At 38.4% G+C, this 18,759-nt stretch overlaps 1 long non-coding RNA gene across 1 annotated transcript in view; it reads left to right on the plus strand.

The window, feature by feature from the left end:
- Positions 1–18,759, plus strand: part of LOC110343061 — a 101,499-nt gene that overhangs the window by 26,575 nt on the left and 56,165 nt on the right. The window contains exon 2 of the long non-coding RNA XR_002385256.2: positions 6,666–6,791. This is a non-coding gene — a long non-coding RNA (uncharacterized LOC110343061). The remainder of the gene's footprint in view (positions 1–6,665; positions 6,792–18,759) is intronic.

Below are 18,759 nucleotides of genomic sequence, written 5' to 3' on the forward strand. Positions count from 1 at the left end.
CTCCTCAACCTGTGAAATTGGATATTTTGAGATTAAAATACTCTACCTGGTGAATATTATATTTCAAATTTATACACATATATTTACACACATGCACATATGCATATTTATCTCTATGTTTGCGTGTATATCCACCTGTGAACAAAGCCTATAACTTCTCTATATGTTCAGTAAAATCTCATGTCTTTAATCAAATGACTTTTGTTATAAGTAGTACTTGCCAGATAACAATTTGATTAATGAGTGTGCTTATGTTTTAATGACTCTTTATTTTATTTGGTTCAAATTTCAATTCTTTGCTCTGATTATATTTCTTTTTATAATAAAGAATATCCATAGAGCATAGACCAGATGTTCAATGATATCCTATGATATGTCTTTAACCTAGGCTATCCCTATACAAATTTGAACTTTCAGGTGACAAGTGTTGAGGCTGATGACTCTGGTGAGTTGGTCTAATCTAGTTTTAGAGGTAGGATTCAGATCCCAGCTTAATTGAGACACTGAGCAGACAAATGATCTTAATTGGAGCAATGAAGAATGTTTGGGTTTAGACAGGACTATGGGAGCCTAGCTTTCAGTTCACGCTGGGTTGATTTTATATATAATAGTTTCTGGATCTCACATCCTCATGCAGGAACAAACAGGATGTTTCGTATTTAGTCCTGTTGTTATTTGTTTGCTTATTTTTATTCTGAATATTTGTATGTTTTTTCAACCTACAAAGGTAGTGTGTACTTTTTCAAAGCATTAAATACAGAAAGAAAAATTATTAAAATACAGCAAGGAAATAATTACTTTTGAATATTAACTACTGGGGGACCATGAGTTATTGGCTCCTTTGGGGACATTTCCTGTTTCTAACTGTACCCTCTTGCCATTTATTCCTCCTCTTTCAGAATCACCTTTGCAATGAAAACCACATGAAGGAAGCACCCTTGTCATGTGAGCTCTGTGGGGGCAAAAGCAGTCATTAGCAATCACTTAAGTGACAACGCTTTCACTATGCTACTGCCCATAACACCCATAATTTTAGGAACCTATTTTACAACATTCTATTTTAAAGTGTCTATAACTTTATGTGTTTATGGTGTTTATGTGTGTATGCATGTATGAAGGCCAAAGGCTGATTTTGCTTTCCACCTTTCCTTTGTAATCAAATCTCTCTTATTGAACCTGGAGCTCACCATTTCAGCTAGATTGGCTGGCTTGCAATGCTGCGGATGCCCCTATCTCTACCACTGGGGTTGCAGGCATGCACCACCATACCTTGCTTTTACGTGTGTGTTGGGGGCCTGCCTAGGACCTTATGCCAACACAGCGAGCACTTTCCCCACTAAACCATCTCTCCAGCCCATTCAACATTCTATTTGCCATGTTTCCTGTTCGAGAATATGCTGCCATCTTAAAACAAATTAGGAGAAATTCTCTGTTGTGTCGAGCTTCATGATAATTCATATCATGTATCCCCTAAAGACCTGGGAAACTCCCAGGAAGACAGCTGAACAGAACAAAGTAGTAGTAGTGATCCTTGAACAACTTAAAAGTTCTACCACAGTGATTTGACCCTTCTTGTGTACATTTTGGTGATTTGTGGTATATACCTATTTTAACCACTTCTTATTTTTTTGTAATGTTTAATCACCTTCATTTCTAGAAATAGTTTCCTGGTTTTGTTATGAAGTGGCTAATGTGTGAGTTATGTTAATGTGTTTTTAATATGTATTTAATAAGAAACACTTTCTTTCTGTGTAAACACAGTTAAGTTAATAAACACTTAAAAGTTTATTGAGTATGTATGTCTAATATTAAGTTTCCTTATTAAATATATTTTAAAAATAATGAATATAAATAGCTTCTTATACCCAGTTTCCTAAATCAGCATGTATCAGATTTTTTAGATAATTATCTTATGAGAATATCTTTTTTTTATTTAAATTAGAAACAAGCTTGCCTCACATGTCAATCCCAGCTCCCTCTCCCTCTTCTCCTTACCTGTTCCGCCCACCAGACCTCCCAAACACCCACCCAATCCACACTCTGATCCCCAGGGAGGGTGAGGCTCTCCATGGTGGATCTCCAGTGACTGTCATTTCATTCAGAGTTCAGGCTGAGACAGCATCACTCATTGTGGGATGGGGTACCCAAAGACACAGGTTATTTTTGTACTTTTAAAGTTTGAAATGGATTTTCAGGAAAAAATTGAATTTACAACTTTGCACCTTTAGCATGTGTGTATGTGTGTGTGTGTAACTTATGTTTCTAACGACATCATGAAATTTGCAGACAAATGGAGGGAACTAGAAAAAGTCATCCTGAGTTAGGTGACCCAGACCCAGAAACACAAACATGGTATGTACTCACTTATAAGGCGACATTAGCTGCAAAGAAAAGAATAGCCATGCTGCAATCCACAGGATTTTCCTGAGAAGAGGAAATAGAGATTTCATGGGTAGACTAGAGGGCGGGTGGGGATGGGAACATGAGAGATCAGGTGGGGTGGGGGAAGAAAACTGAAAGAGACGACTGGAAAGGGGAGCATTTCAGGGTTAGGTAGAAACTTGGTAGAAGGGAAACTCCCAGGAACCTGCAAGAATGTTCCCTGCTAAGACAGCTAGCAATAGTGGATATGTAGCCTGAATTGGTCAGTTCCAGTCACCAGGTAAAACTTCCAGTGGAGGGACTGGAATACCAACCCAGTCATATAACCTTCAACCTGCAATCTGTCCTGCTTATGTAAGTGCTGGCATAAGGGAGGCACAGAGACTGTGGGAGTGGCCAACCAGTGACTGGTCCAGCCTGAGACCCAGGTCATGAGAGTGAAAATACCCCTGACACTGCCTGGAGCTGGACAGCCCAGAGACCTAGATAGAACCAAACACGACTAGAGAAAAAAATGTCAATATAATGATGCTTAATGATATTCTGGATTGGTGCCCAGTCCAATAGTCATCAGAGAGGCTTTATCCAGTAACTGGTGGAAACAGATGCAGATACTCACAGCAGAATATTAGGCTGAGCACAGGGAATCCTGCCGAAGAGAAGAAAGATTGTAGGATTCATAAGGTTCAAGGACATCATGAGAAAACCACAGAAACAACTTGGGCTCACAGGAGCTCACAGAGACTAAACCAAACCTGCAAGGGAGTGTGACCTAGACCCTCTGCATGTAAGTGATAACTGTGTAGCTTGGTCTTCTTGTGGGACTCCTAACAGTGGGAACAGGGGCTGTCTCTGACTCTTGCTGGGGTGCCTTGCCCAGTCTTAGTACAAGAAGTAATGCTTAGTCTTACTATAACTTGCTATGCTATATTTTGTTGATATTCATGGAGACCTGACTTTTTGTGAGTAGAAATAGAAGAGTGGAAGAAGAGGCAGAATCCCATGGTTAAGTTCTGAGCTGAACTCAAGAAAGCCAGTAACAGAGAGGGAGGACTGATGACCAAAGGAGTTATGACTGGGCTGGTTTAACCCCCAGAAACAGCTGACCTGACAAGGGTTAACTCTTGAATCCCAGGCATCAGCCTGGGAATCCAGCATGGGACTGATCAAGACCCCCTGAATGTGGGTGTCAGTGAGGAGGCCTAGGGGATTGAGCCTTGGGCAGCAGATCAGTACCCATCCCAAGTATACACACGGACTTTGGACTCCCATAGAACAATGTGAGGTGCACTCTCACCCTGAACTCTTGGGGAAGGGTCTAGGCCCTGCCCTGTATAAAATGACAGACTATGGACACCCCCATGGAGGGCCTCACCCTCCCTGGGGAAATGAGGGGATAATGGGGGGGTTGGTGGGAGGGCACGGGAGGAGGGGAGGGAAAGGGAGAGGGACTTGTGAAGCAACCTTGTTTCTAATCTAAATTTAAACTGAAAAATAAATAAAAAATAAATAAAAATAAAAAATAAAAATAAAAAATAAAAAAACCAGTTACACTGAACCTAATAGAAGAGAAAAAAAAAAGAAATAGAAGAGTGGGTTGGAGAAGGTGTGGGGAGGGACTGGGAGGAGAGGACAGAGGTCAAAATGCTGCTGGGGTGTAAAATAAATAAATAAATATTTTTTTAAAGAAGAGTTTTTCTTTTTAGATTTCTTTCCCTAGAACTGTTTTGAGGGAACACATAAAGTAGAAAATTGAGAAACTGGAGTTTTGTAAAGACTTAAAAGTTGTCCAAAGATATTTTAAGTTTGACAATAAAATGCTTCACTTCTGTTTGGGGCTTATCCTGTTGATATCAGTTTTTATAATCATATAATCCCCCAATCTACAAACAGTCACAACAACAACAAAGTAATAACAACAAAAATAACCTTTATGGAACAATCACCATGAGAGGTAATTTTTTTTCTGACCTTAGAATAGCAAGTATGTGCTGTAGGTATAATTGTTATTTCCAGGTAGAGATTTCAGAGTCAAGAAAAGCCTTCTTCCCAAGTCACAACTTGGCAGTAGAGAAGGACTCGAACCCAGAGCCTCCTCAGTTCAGAGACTATCTGCTTATTCCTTACAGTACAACATGGAGACACATACAGGGGTAAAACACTATATACTTGGCCAAAGTCCTTTGCATATACTCAATTTTATTTGGGTCATACCCCAAACTATTATAAATGACTCTATTCTTAAAATCCCACCCTGATGTGATACTAGACTTCTGTGATCACAGCCCACACAATGCATCACATCCCGCTTGTCAGCCAAGACTCTGCAGAAATTAGTTAAGTTTGATTTACAACTCAGAGGCAGAGCAGGCCAGAGAGTGGGTGGTAAGTTTCACGAATGGTTTTCAGGCGCTTGTTGCATGAGCTAAGCACAAAGAGACAAATGTTAAGGCTGATGTGTTGTGTGGTCTGTGAGAGATGAGGTCAGTATGTAACAATGGTGGGGTAAGTCTTGAAAAGAGACATATGATATTTACATAATTCCTAAAAGGTGAAACAAAATAGGTCTGGATAAGAGCCACTATCTGTGCCAAGCGTGATTACACAAAATTGAAGTCATCGCTTTATAATAATACTATAAAATTGCTGGGCTAAAAAACAAGCCATAGGCCCATCGTATTTGGGGAAACTCATCTGAAACATATTGCTGTTTCAGATGCAGTGGGAAGAGTTGAATTTCGCCTTCTAGCCAAATGGGGAAGGTATACAGGATATTAGAAAATGGAATAAAGATCGTGTCCTTACAGCTTGATAGAAAGCTTAACTTGGCCAAAAGAATGGTGAGAAACAGATTGCTTATGTCAGACCCTAACAGCTTCACGGCCCACAGTGGTCCTTTGCATGATGGTAATTATATCTTCAGTCCTTGGTTGTACTATTTCTTCTTATGGGTTAAGTAAGCCATTCTTTAGAGCTATTTCTAAAATTCAGTGATGTACTTAAATTTACATTATAGTCACAGAATAAAGGATAATCCTTAGAGTTGTTATTTTGAATAAATACATAGATGGCTTTACAACCTGGTATGATAATTAGGTATTATGACCTATTGTATATTCACAGCATACAATGTGACAGAATACATGTTTTCCTTTGCTTGTACACATTAAAAATAATGAAATAAATAACACTGTTATTTCAGTGTTATTATTCCTGGAATAATTTTATTTGAAAAGTAAAACATGATACAAATGTTTTATTATAGCTTATGTAAGAACTATAGATATCAAACAAGTTCTGAAGCCTCTTAAATCCCAGCATATAGATGGAGAATTAATTAACAAATATAAAACATAAGCTAGGCATTGGTGGCAAGACTTTAGTACCAGCACTCGGGAGGCAGAGGCAGGCAGATCTCTGTGAGTTCGAGTCCAGCCTAGTCTACAGAGTGAGTTCCAGGACAGCCTCCAAAGTCACAGAGAAACCCTGTCTCAAAAAAAAAAAACAAAAAAATAAATATATGATATGGAGGGACTGCTGTGCTTTGGAAATCAAAATGTGAAGCAACTTAAATTATACAGGGTTTATTTGTCACATTTTTATCCCCAATCTTGTATGTGTTTCATAAGGCAAAAGTTTTATCAAAACTAAAATGAAGCACACTCAGATTCAAGATCATTTTTTTATCACTCAGTGGGTAAAGCTGTCTGCTGGCCTGGCAGGCATGATGATCTCAATTTAATCCCTGGGATTTACATTGTGGACGTTGAAAAGTGACTCCTTTGGCCTCCACATGGGTCTTCTCCCCCACAACAAAATAAAATGTAATAACAAAGGCATCCAAAGACTCCATTGCCTTGTTTCATTCCTTTATTAGCACCTATAAGCTGAATTAGTCACTTGCATAAATCATTAAGTAGATACTTCTATGTGGAAGCATAATAGGTTCACAAGTGGAAAACTTGTTAATGTAATCAAAACCGCTTCCAGGTCTGTCCTACTTCTGTAGAAAGCAAGAAATGATTCACTATACAGGAATGCTGTAGGTGAGGACAGTGACCTGCAAATGTGTTCTACAAAGTGTCTCTCTGAAGCAGATGTAAGGGTTGGATTTGGCTTCGTTTCCAGCAAGACTCATAGTGAAGTCTGGTCCCAACCTAGTAGTGGCATGAGGAATCTGGGTCACAGTGAATAATCCTTATAGAATTGAGACTTTTCTTATGTGGGTTTTCATCTTGTGGAATGGGGAAACAATGTGGTAAAGCATTGCTTCTCTTCTACAGGTGCCAGCTGTGCCCCCCCCACTTTTCTTCCTCCAGAGGATGAAGCCAGGACCCTCATTATCCTGACTGTGGATTGCAAACTCATGAGCTAAAACAAAGATTTAATCATACACTGGCCAGACTCAGGTATTCTGTTATAGGAGGAGGGAGTGTGGGGAGGAGAAGGAGAAAAGGGACAGTACATTTTTAAAACATAGCTGTTGAATTTGAATTTATCTTTACAATAAGACATTTTTAAAACCAAATTATTTTCCAGTCTTAAACCCATTTCAATCTATTATGTATCTGTCTTTACAAATGAGTCCATCATAAAAACTGTAGTGGAGAGGAATGGAGAGATGGAAAAACTAGATTGCACATTTTGAAATTATATATGCAGTTTACATTTTATACAATGACCTTTTGAACTAAATATAGTTGAAAATGTTACCTGTTTGTTTAAAAATTACAGACATGGCTGTAATACTGACTTGCCTATATGAAATGGATAGGCTTTCTTTTCTCTCTGTAAAATTGTATTCAGTAAAACTTCATGGGGCTAATCAAATAACACACACCTATACAAGAACTGAACCACCGCGTGTAAAACCGGTGGCATAGCACTTAATGCATAGAAAGAATAAGTACAAATTAACTTGGAATGATCAATTTTGCTCCAGTCCTCCTCCCTTTGCTATTTGGTGACTGCTGTACTTATAATGACACCTGGTCATGTGCAGAAGCCTCCACAGGCTGTGTGTCAGAGGCCTTGAACCAGACTACTGCCTCATTGCCCTGAACTCTTGCAAGTAAAGATGTGTGGACCAAAGGGTATACTGTGTGACTCACTGTGTCACCCTACAGCTTCCATGCTGAGATTTTTCTTTTCTTATAATTTTTACTTTGTTTTGTCTTTGGAGGGAGTTTTCAAGAGCAGAGGGTTGATGCAAAGGGACGGGGACATGAGTGGGACCAGGACGCATGATGTGAAATTCACAAAGAATTAAAAAACTTACAAAAATGACAGGATCACTCACATAATGTGAGAAAACTTTGTAGATCATATCTAATAAAATAATTAAGGATGGAAAAATGGAATAATTGTTATAACTCAATGACAATAATTTGATTAGAGAAAAGAATTTGAATACTTCTTCAGTGATGAGATATAAATGACTGGTAAAGACATGAAAGTCCTTACTACTGAGTAAGTGCAAATAAAATCAAAATGTGGTACTAACCAATCTCCCCAAGATGACAATAAAAAGAAACAAAGAATAACAAGTGTTATTAGTTACATAGAAAAATTCAAGTCCTCATATATTTCTCATGCTGCTGGAGCTAGTTCGATAACCAATTTTATGTTTTCACAAACTGCTAAATTCAGGGTCACAATATAATCCAGAAATCCATTCTTCCATATATAGTCAATAAAAATTAAAATATATGCCCATGAAAACCATTGTACATGAATTATTTATAGCAACATCATTCATTGCAGCCACAAAGTGGAAACAACCAAAATGTCCATCATGGATGAAGGGAGATTTGTGCTTTGTGATTTGTGACAATGGGATGTTTGTCAACAACAAAATCCAGAACATCAACACAATACTACAACACAAATGATTCTTTGTAATACTATTCCACGACAATCAAGGCTTCACATATTTGACTACCTCATTTACATGAAATATCCATAATAAGCTAATTGACAAAGATAAAGATTAGACATTTCTTGGAGTGGGAATGGGAAGCAGGTAGTCAATGAGTAAAAGGTTTCTTGTAGAATGATGAAATATTCTAAAAACATTCTAATGTTAGATAGTGGTTATGTTCGTATGACAGTAGGAATATATTAAAGTCCATGGAACTATACACTTAAAATGTGTGATTTTGTTCGAGGCCAAGCTGGACCGACAGCCTCCAAAACAATACAGAGAAACCTTGTCTTGTAAAACCAAAAAAATTGTGTGATTTTAAATTGTGGATGAACTCATACACCAATAAGTCTGCTATTAGTAAAGGGATCAACTTTAGGGGGAAATAAATTATTTTTCTTATTTGTCTCAACTACATTGTAATTACCTCCTCAACGGAAGCTTTCTTATCTGTCTCCCAGGCTTTTGTCACTATTTTAATGATAATTTATATGTGCAACCAGCATACTTGGTAGGACTTTTATTAATTCTGCAATAACATATGGCAGTTATTTATACATCAGCATTTTTGTCTGATTTTAACATATTCAAAAGCAGGGTTGGGAGCCAGAGGGGATGGATAACACCAAGGAAACTGGGTATTCCAGACGCAGCAGTACTGACACACACGTGAACTCAGAGAAACCGTGGCAGCATGCACAGGTTCAAGTCAGGTAGAATCCTATCTGAGAGAGGGAAGTGAGTAGGAATTCCATCCTCAGCTGAGAAGCTATGTCCAGTTGACATCTGCTTATATAGGAAGAGTTAGTTTTCCCAATGGAGTCTCATTGGGTATAGTAACCTCATTTAAGGGAAGCACCTACGCCCAGCAGTAGATGTCCAACACAAAATGAACTCCATGCTATTTTTGGTGGACTTCTTTTTGCATATTGCTTTGTTTGAACATTTTTTATCTTACTGTTCTTTTGCTTTATGATTTTCGATCTTGTATGCTCATGGATATTATTTTGTGTGTTTCTATGTGTGTGCTTTTCCTGATCTTCCTCTTTGCTAATTTTCTGTTTAAATTCTTGTTTATTTGCCCGTTTAATTGTTTTCCAAAGAGAGGGAAAGAGATAAAAGGTATAGATGTGGGTGGAAGGTGGGAAAAATCTGGGAGGAGTTGTGGGACAGATACTGTGATCAGAATATATTATTTTCAGTAAAACACACACACACACACACACACACACACACACACACAAGACCAGGGTTAGTGTGTTGTAGATTTTTTTCTTTGATAACTATGTATTGTGCATGTCAATGGAGCTGAACATACTATCCCAACACATGCATATAGCATTGGGTTGAGTTCATGACACCTTGAAGGGAATCTGATAAATATTTTCTATGTCAATGAAATTATAATTAATTATAATTAATTCTCATGATTCCTTTTCCCTTTCATCAAGGTGCTAGTTAATACTTTCTTTTGTGTCCATGGATATACTTAGTATTTATTATTGCAAGCATTAACTAACTTTCATTACTGCACTCTTCTCACTATGAGTAACAAACATTTATTGATACGACTTTAGGGGATACTATAAGACATGATGTACATATGAGAAAGTAATAATTTTTAAAGATCATTAGCTACCAAAGAGGGGCCTATGCCTCAGAGATATTTGACCTCATTTAAGTTCTGAGGCTTTGAACAATTTACAAGTCATTGGACCTTAATGTTTATCTATAAAGTGGAAATAGAAAATATATAACTTATGATACAGCAGTTGAATTCATTTAGTTTGACACAATGTCTTCATATAGGCATTTCATAATTGTTATACAATATTATAATGTATATTCTGTATATCAATACACAACTATATATGATAATATTTTCTGAAAATAAATGAGCATAGATACAAACACACATACACACATGTTAAACATACTGGCCATTTTGCTTTTCAATTATAAGCTAGGAAATATGTCATTGCAGTTTTATATGACACACCAACATTTTGAATCTTTTCTTTATACTATGTCACTTATAAACTGTGTAAGCCATATTATTCACACTATTATTTTATTTTTGTCTTAGAGGTTACTTGGGAAAATTGATGTTTCAGGTGCTGTAATTATATCTCCTGTGTAGGACAAAAGACAAAGCAATGAGTGCCGAGAGGACAGAGCTAACTGAGTGAACTCTACGTTTCTGACCTTGGAAGTGGGTCTTGGACTTGCCAAAAACTGGTGTCCTTAGAACTAACTGATTCTAATTCAGAAATCGTGAGGAACAGAGTGGCCAGAAAAGAGATTTGCATGTTCATTAAGCATCTATTACGTAGCATGAACTGATAATCTTCATATTTAAACTTTACAAAACTTGTGCAGCAGGTATTGTTATCCCTTCTATAAAACTACAGCATTCTTACATTACAGTGTCCCAGTTTATTAAGCTAGTATGTATTTTTTTCTACTTGGTTATGTTAAAATAGCAAGAGATGTCACACATACACGAGGTGAATGAGAAGAGTGAAGTCTAAGAAGAGATCATAGGAGAATTCAAAAACCTGCTATGGTGCCATGGAGTTAGGCAGAGTAGGAAGCCAAGTCACTAAACATGTTAAGAAAGTAGTTATGTGCACCGAGAGTAGTCGTTGCAACTGACAATTGTTCTCAGTGAAGATTAAGGATAATTCTAATCCAAGTATATCCAGTCATTTACAAACCAAGAGAGGCTAGAGAAGCCAACAGCCAGAAAATCTGCAGACCTTTATAGTTCATCACCTCAGGTGCAAGACAAACAAATGCTTAGTTAATGCCCCCATGGTTGTGTATGTCTCATTACACAGCATTATTATAGCTAATACACCTCTTCTCTTCCCAAACATACATGACACATCAAGCAGTTGTAAATGCTTAATAAAACAGAACCTCTGCTTTATGAGCAACTTTCTTGAATTGTAATTTAGTGTCATAATTTTAATTGAACATCAGATTTCTAGATATGAATATTCAGCAAATGGTTTCAGATGTGGAGCTCTGGGGGGAAAAGATCATTTATAGATAAGATTTAGAAGTTGTTTTCATAGGGCTGGAGAGATGGCTCAGTGGTTAAGAGCAGTGACTGCTCTTTCAGAGGATCCTATTCAATTCCCAGCACCCATGGCAGCTAACAACTATCTATAACTCTAAGATCTGACACTCTCACACAGACACACATGTAGGCAAAACACCAATGTATATAGAATAAGAATAAATACATTATAAAAAAGAAATTGTCTTCATAAAAGTGATGCCAAAAACTAATCAAAAAAACCTTGATTGAGTACATATTTCCTGTCTGGCACAATATAGAAACTTGGAATGGAATAGTAAACAACACAAACTTAGTTGTTTCCCCTTGTTCAAGATCTACAAAATTGCTAAAAGGAAGGGAGGGAGGGAGGGAGGGAGGGAGGGAGGAAAGAAGGACTACTCATTATAATTGGTGGCACGAAAGAAAAGAACAAATGGCTGAGTCAGAGAGTCAGTGGATGACACAGGATTTATTCTGGATTTGCTGGTCAGAGAAGCCCTTTCAAATAAGAAACATGAGTAAAAAGTCAAGTCATCCTGCAGTAGAGCTATTATGCCCCATACAAAGGTTCCAGAAGCGACAAACCTTGAGTTTGAGGACGTCATAAAAATTAATTCTTTATAAGTGAGTGTATGAAACATAATGAGGATGGAAAAGTAGACAGTGTTCATATTATTGGGTGAACAAAGAAGTTTAGATTTAGATGCTAGGCCTAAGTTAGGGTTTTAAGCAAGAATATGACAAGACACAATTTATCAGTTACATTTGAGGGTTATGTTAGGTAAGGATATTGTCTACATGTAACTAGGGTTGTGAGAACTCTACAGATGATTTCTACTGAGTTGCACTGAACTTCATGTTTCCACCCACGATGGCCACTAATAATGGGTGAACAGGTTCTGTATCTTTCTGATGGGGGAAGTTAGAAGGCAGTGGGTTGTACCAGGCTTTTTCTTCTGGTCTGCCACCCAACCAGCTCCCAAATCATGACATGAAGACTTATTATTAGTTTTAAATGCTTGGCCTAGCTTAGGTTCATTTTTGGCTAGCTCTTTTAACTTTACACATTTCTCTTCCTCTATCTTTTGTCTCAGGGCTTTTTTAAAAACCTTTTTTACTTTCTTGCTCTCTCTATGTCTGTCTGGCTGATGGCTGCCCGGCTTCTTCCCCTCTGTGTGTCTCTCTTTTTCTCTCCTCTGCTTCCTTTTTCTTCTCTTCTTGAACATAGAGTTTTCCTCTTATTTATTCTCTCTGCCTGGAAGCCCTATCTATTCCTCTCCTGCCTAGCTATTGGCCATCCAGATTTTTATTAGAACAATCAGGTACTTTAGGCATGCCAGGTGAAACATATGTGACACATCTTTACATAATTAAACACATATCCATACATCATTAAACAAATGCAGCACAAACAAAAGTAACACACCTTTACACAGCTAGAGTAATGTTCCACAGCATAAGCAAATGTAACACATCTTGGCCCAGTTAAAATGATATTTCTCAACAGTGGGAGGTGTTTAGCCTGTTGCACCTTTCATATGAAGCAGTTGGATTAGATCACCAACACTTAGTGGCATATTGGCACTCATTGAAGGTGGGCCAGCACCACCTTTTATTGTCATTCTTGGGACTCAACAATAATAGAAAACCATCACTCTCTGACACAAAATTCAAACATGACACCCAATCTCTGAAATGTAGCATGTTATCCAGAGTCACGTGGCTAGTAATCAAAAGCCAGAATCTCAAGCTTACAGATTTCCACGGGCCTTTTCCCTTCAGACCACGAAAGTTCTCCCACAATCCAATTGCTTCCTTCATTCTCAGGAGCACTGTGCTCCTTGCTCTTGAGAAACAGATTCATTCTATCTGTTCCAGGATGCACCGCATCTGCCTTTCTGGAAACCATGTTTTGTGTGCCCTAATTTGAAGAACTCATTAAGAAGAAAAGAAATTGTAAGAACTGATTATAGTCAACATTCCCATAATTTGTAAGGTCTTAGTTTTTAATCCTACTCTAGAAGAAAACAGTGTTCTCTGTTTCAAATTTGGATAATTGAATAGTGACTTATGTGCAAATTGACAGTGGTTGTCAGAAAAATTTCCATTGGATTGATGATTAAAGCAGTGAGAGCTGATTTTCTTCTAATTTAATCTCTCCTTTCCGTGCTTTGTCAATCACAGCGCTTTTTTTCATTTCCCCAGAAATAGGTGGGAAAGCTTTTGTCAAATGCCTTCCATTGTGTAAAGTCTGTTTCTGTTGTGGCAATGGTTCTAAGGAGTGTTTTTAAATTTAATAAAATGTGCTATGATATAAGTTCAGACGTGTCCATCACTCCTGTTACTTTGGTGATAGCTTCACTATGTAGAGTTATTTTTATTTTTAAAGATGGGGTTTCATTAGGCAACTCCTACTGCTGATCTTGGACTTTGTGATCCTTCTGTCTCAGCCTCCCAAGTGATGGGATGACACGCAAATGCCACCATGTTGATAGGGCTAATGGAGACTATAAAATAAAAGAATGCTGTTAGCACATTAATTGGCTTGCCTGCATTCTAAGCCTTGTTCTTGAATCAGCTAGTGCATTTGCTTCAATTCTGTCCTGTAACCAATGCCAGAAATCTTAGATTCAAGCCATGGGGTTGCTGAACGGCTGTGTAAGCTGAAGCAAATCACCTGCCTTTTCTGGGTTTTGGCTTTCCCCACTAGAGAACTTCAGCGCCAAAGACTAGATATTCCTAAGGTTATTTCAAGTTCAGAATTTAAGTTGCAATATTATAGAAAAGTGACCATCCCAGGCCAGGCTCATACATTACCAGAGTTTGGCAGGTGATAGGTGTACAAAATTGCAGTGTCTAATAATCATGCATAGAGGATTGCGACATGATTGAAAGCCTGACACCCACCAGGATCTGTGACCCTATGTCTGAGCTGATGCCAGTACCTAAGAATATGACAAGGAAAGGAAGGTGCTTTTCTCTATGTTCCAAAATGATGGAGGAAACGAACCTGAAACCATTTCTTGAGTTTTACTCCTTCTCTTCCCCAGCTTCTTGGCCTCCTATTTCCTGCCCACGACCCATCAGCACCACACTGATGCAGGAGAACTGTCAGCTGCCGGGAGTTAGTGGCGAGGCTGGGGTTTTGCAGATGACCTCACCTTGTTTTGAATTTCTGTTTTCCATCTGCTTTTGGCCAACATTGCTGCATTTTTAATAAGTCAATCCACTTTTAATATAATTGATGAACATTCCATTCTCTTTCCAGTTCAATACGCACATTGTTTTGTATTGAGGAACAAGGACGGCTGGCTTCTTTCCCTGTTAGGTCCCACTGGTCCCTGCTGCCATTCATAACAATAACGCTGTAATTTACTTTCCCCTTCATATCCCTACCAGGAGCTTTTCCTGTGGGATCTCTCTCTCTCTCTCTCTCTCTCTCTCTCTCTCTCTCTCTCTCTCTCTCTCTCTCTCTCTCTCTCTCTCTCTCTCTCTCTCTCTCTGTCTCTCTCCCTTTCCTGTAGGGTTGAAGGTGGGGATTATGGGTAGCTTACCTGCTCCCTGGAAGGCAGATTGCATAGGGAACTTCCATGGGCCAATGCAGTCAACTCTCCCATCCTGAAATTCTTCTTGCCTCCCAGATGCTCTACTCCTTCGTCCGGTGAGGGGAGTGAAATGGTTCGTTTTAGCTCATCTTGAAGTTCCTCATTGACTCACTGACATTTAGTTCCCCACCACTTTCTCTCCTCTAGTTTTGCTACCTAGCTTTGTAGGCTAGAGGGCAAACAGAGTTGTGGGCTGCTCTCATCTGCTGGGCGTACAGGACCACTGACAAGTGGGTCAGGGCTTAGCAAGAAGAATTCTGGAATCTGTTAGAGCAGCAGAAGAGAAGGTAGTTTGTTAGTCTTGCCTTCATACACTGCATCATTACTGTCTGAATCCTGCCATCCCATTTCCCCTAAGCTTGCTTTTTGTAAAGCCTACTTGTACTCTGTCTGTTCTCAAAGCTCCACTGCCACCGAGTTTGAAGTTTTTTCATGTTTATTTATATTATGCATACAGTGTTCTGGCATGCAGGCCAGAAGAGGGTATGAGATCTCATTGTGAGCCACCATGTGGTTGCTGGGAGTTGAACTCAGGACCTCTGGAAGACTAGCCAGTGTTCTTAACCTCTGAGCCATCTCTCCAGCCCGAGCTTGAAGTTTTTAAAGCGATGATTCTGACATTTAGTTAAGTCTTCCGCCTTCACCCTCCATCCTGGCATCTGATCTGAAAGTGTAGTTTTATTTTCTAATGGTGCTTACGTCTTCCCATGCTTCCCACTGCCTGTATGTCTTCCTTGTCCTTTCCTGTCCTCTACAATAAAATGTATCCTTCAGGTAACCTCTACTGAAATGGTTTTGTTGAGTGTTTCACCTTACTCCAAGCCAGGTTAAATGCCTCTTCTGCGTGCTTGTAACTAACGTGAGGACATAGACCTCACAGAGCATTTAACTATTTTATTCTTCCGTCTTTGGTTTTCTTTCCCAGCTTTCTCTCAGTCATGAGCATCTTGAAGGCAGAAGTAGAGTACTTGGCAATATAGTAGACAATGAATGGATTTTGGATGGGTTAATAATATTATTATGTCTGTAAAGAGGTGCCAAACTCAGTTACTCTTGTTTCTCAAAGTACATCCAAGACTAAATTTTGTTATACACTAAAAGAATGTATGGTCTTGACATTTCATTAGACAATGTTTTCAACTGCAGGAGATGTTTCTGTAGACATGGGTGGCAGGGTTTGGTTGCCTCATGTCTGAATTTCATTGTCACTCTTGTCTTTATGGAGAAAAGCCAGTGAGTGTGCATTGAGTGGCTTTGCTTGCTCCAACAAACTTACAGATGATAGAAAGAAATTGTCTAGAAGTTCAAGTCCTAGAATGAGAGTTTCAAAACTCCAGGGATAAAATGAACATGGTGGATCCCGGTGTCCTCGCTCGTTTCCAACTGCAAAGAAAACTCTGAGTGACAATCATTTTCTGTTAAGTCACATGGGTAGAGATAGAGGTAGAAGTCACATGCAGGAAAAGAAAAACAGAAGACCCCCAAACACCCCTGCTTTCTCTGATTCAGTCACTCCTCCCAATAAGCTTCATTTCCACATGATTTTATTTTATTTTGATTTTATTCTGGAAATTATTTATTCGAATGATTTGTTTAAAGACAAAACATATGATGGAGAAAGAGAAAACAATTTTCTGTATGTGTTCTCACTTTTTGTTTCTCCGATTGTTAAGCAAGCATATGAAACCATTTGGGAAAATGGAAAGAAAAAAAAAGATACAAAGTTTGAGTCTGTGCTCTGTGGTTCATAGGGTATTCTCATATTTTTTTTTCTCCTTAATTAGGCTCAGATTTAGAATAAACCGAGCTTTTCACAAATAACAGCAATAACATTGCCAGGACTTGTACACACACAGGCACACACACACACACACACACACACACACACACACAGATAGACAGATAGACAGACAGACACACACACACACACACACAAACAGGATCATTTGCATGTTCTTGCCTATTCCTTTTCCCCCTCCATGTTTGTCTAAAGGGAATAAAAATAATGATGCTACAAATTTACATTTTTGCATAATATAAATGTGACTTTTAATTAAAGGGAGAATTATTTTAAAGCATTTTCCAGGTTACATTTTACCACTCTCTCAAATGAAAACCAGCATAGTATAGGCTTTTTTTGTGGCTGAGTTTTATTTTTGTTTAAATTCAGAGACTAATTAATCAGATGCTTCATAAAAGAATCTTTACTGCTAAAATATCTTTGAATCAATCTTTCTTCAATTTTTAAGTTGTGGTAATATACACATACAACTTAACCATCTTACTCACTTTCATATGTACAGTGAGTGTTATACATACTCACATTGTCATCCAAACATTTTCGCTGTCTATTCATCCCTATACCAATTAAGCAATACTACTGTATTATCCTGACCTCCCCATTATGTTTTTTAACTCTTTGATTTTGGCTATTTTTCAGTTCCTGCATAAGTTAATGCAGCATTTATTTTTCTCTGATTGACTTATTCCACTTAGTCTAATATCATTAATTGTATGTCACTCCCCCCCCCCAGTTTTAAGGATGTTTGTATCATATTGTTTATGCACCCTATATTTTTTTCTTATCCATTCATATGTTGATACATAATTAGGTTGCTTCTGTGTTTTATCTGTCAAAACTGTTTTACTCTCTTTTCTACCTAGGTAGGTTTTTGTTGGGGGTGGTTTTGTTTTGTCTTTTATTTTGAGTGAAATATTGTTATGGGAATTTCTCTGATCAGGGCTGGGCCTCCTTCAGTAACAGTTGGAGGATACAACTGTGTGCCAACTAAAGAGTTTTGTCTTTATCCCTGAGTTCTGGGGGTTTCTCTTTGGGAAGATTCTGAAGCTGAGACTTCTTTTGCTTTCAAGATTTTTTTCTGTGTCTTGTCTTCCAAAACTCCCACTTGATGGTGTCATAAATGCCACTTTTACTTAATCTTTTTTTCTTTCAATTTTCCAGATGACAATTTCTGTCTACTCTATTCTGTCCTTGAACACCTTGAGCGGCATTTTCTGAGAGGAGACAACTGTTCAAAGGACTGAGCACTCTATTTTGTTCTTCTCTGGCTGTTTTGCCTCTTTATACTCTGCCCCCTTCTTCTGAGTCACTCTTTTCTGGAGCTGTTTTGGATTCTATGACAGTGCCTAGCCATAGCATCTTGATGGTTGTTATAGAACAGATTAAACCTTCTGACTTAGAAGGAAGCTCATCAAGACCCAGGATATTAGAAAGGGGGTGAAGCAACAGGACATTCTAAGAGGAGGTGAAACATCCCATCCTTATAGGGAAGTATCTTAAGTTTTGGAAGCAATCAACTTAAAGGTTTTAGAAAGTCCCTGAAACTGAACAGATTCCCTCACTCCTCGTACCCCGAGCTGTAAGAACAGCTGAGAGATACTCTCAGATCATCCCAGCTGTTTAGTAGGCTCAGACCAGTTAAGTTGCCTGTAAGAAGCAGAGACCAAAAGCCACTTAAAAGAAAATGAGACCAGCTGAGCCACCAGGAGACACTCAGAGTACCTGAGTCACACAAAAGGAACACTGTCCAACCTGCTGGAGAGCCTGAAGTTCTTCAGTATACTACGGGTGTCACTCATGTTGGAGTAGGCTTTTTGTAATGCAGGAGTCTTTGAGTCACTTCTGTTCCTGTAAATGTCCCTCATCTGCATTCTGATAAATAACACCAATAAAACTCAATGGCTCACCAAGTTGAACTTTGGTGGTATTCCTACTTTTCTCTCTCATCAGTTACCTATCTGAGGTGAGTAGATGCTCGCTC

Source organism: Mesocricetus auratus, unplaced genomic scaffold, assembly GCF_017639785.1.
Source record: "Mesocricetus auratus isolate SY011 unplaced genomic scaffold, BCM_Maur_2.0 Super-Scaffold_100009, whole genome shotgun sequence".
Classification (NCBI taxonomy): Eukaryota; Metazoa; Chordata; class Mammalia; order Rodentia; family Cricetidae; genus Mesocricetus; species Mesocricetus auratus.